The sequence below is a fragment of the Lagopus muta genome, chromosome 10 (assembly GCF_023343835.1).
Source record: "Lagopus muta isolate bLagMut1 chromosome 10, bLagMut1 primary, whole genome shotgun sequence".
NCBI classification, from domain to species: Eukaryota; Metazoa; Chordata; class Aves; order Galliformes; family Phasianidae; genus Lagopus; species Lagopus muta.
Window position 1 is genome coordinate 9,986,730 of NC_064442.1, and position 1,559 is coordinate 9,988,288.

Sequence of the window (1,559 nt, forward strand, 5' to 3'; positions counted from 1 at the left end):
GGCCCAGTGGTGCTGCTGTGTTTGTTCTGCCCAAATGTGTGCCAGTGCATTGCCCTCTGGAAAAACACTTCTAAGCTATGTGAAGTAGGTGATGTTCCCTGCATGCTGGCATACAGATGCTGAGCCCCCTGATGTCATAACAGCGTGATAATTTCCAACTTCCTTTCAAGCTGACTGTAGTTCTGTGCTGCTGAAACCTGTTCATAGGGAGGGGAATTCTGCAGGGATTGAGCTTGAGGCTTTTTTGGGCTCAGCTGAGCTTTGCCTTTGCTTCCCTCCTGCTGCAGATCTGGAGCCAGGTCGTGGTCGCTGGCTGCAGGGCACCATGGGGACGCACAGAAGCACATTGCAGGGCTGCCTGCAGCTTCTCCCACCTGGCTGTAAGCAGTGCTGGGCTCGCTCCTTTCTGCCTGCAGCCATGCGTGTCAAGGGGGATGTGTGCAGTGTGCTCAGTGCACGTCTGCATGAATTAACGCTGCCGCTGCTATTTATATGGGGTGGGGGGAATCCTCCATTTGCTCCATATGTTCTGAGGGAGGTGCAGAGCTCTGCTGTGCAGGCCCAGCTCAGAAGCAGCACCGAGCTGCTGCCTCCAAGCCCCATGAGAGTGGGTGTGGGGCAGCTCCCCCGCAGTGCAGCACGGTGGGAGGGGGTCAGAAGGCTGCGGGCACCTGGAGGCCCTGAGCAATGCAGGCAGGCAGACCAAGCGTGAGCAGCGCCCACGGGCTTCGTGTGGGCCTCACACAAGGCAGAGGCCCGGTTTCTGGAGACTTGCTTGTGCCAGTGCTTAAAGGCGCTTTGTTCTTGGGGTGGCTGGAGCTTGGATTCCCAGCATCTTCAGCAGAAATCTTGTTTGTAGCTCTGAGAAAATTAGCTTTTTAATCAACAAAGGCATTTTTCTTTTGCCCTCCACCCCCTCCCTGGCTAATGTTCCTCGGACAATGCCGCTCTTTGCTGGTTCTGTTCTCATGCTTGTATGTGCATCCTACTGCCGTAAGCAAAAAAACCCTTCCCGCGCCACGCCGCTGCCTGCAGCTGGGGTCCCGAGAGCTCAGCGGGGCTGCTGGTGCTGCGGCCGTGCAGTGCCTGGGCTACAGCTCTGGGGCTGCTGGTGATGGACGAGCCGTCGTGTTGTTCTTTTCCTTCCAAACGTCCCCTCCCGCCCTACCCCCGAAGGGGCGTCCTTTCGCCCCTCTCACCGACTTCGGGGCAGCACCGTCCGGAGGCCCTCAGGTCAGGGCTGCAGGTGCAGCGCCGCTCCCAAAGGCGCCGCCGCTCCGAGTCCCGCGCACGGAGCGGAGCAACGGGAGCAACGGGAGCAACGGGAGCAACGGGAGCAACGGGAGCGTTCCGCGCGCCGCAGGAGATGCGGAGTCCCGGCGCGCGCGACCCCGCCGCGCTCCCGCCCCGCGCCCCCCCGCACTCGCGCGCTGAGGGCGCGTGAGCCGGCGGCGGGCGGCGATTGGCTGCCGGGAGCACCCCGGGGGCCGCCGGGCCGCGGCCGCCCGCCGAGCGCCATTCACGGCGCTGCCCGCCTGCACGCGCTGAGGCTCATTCAC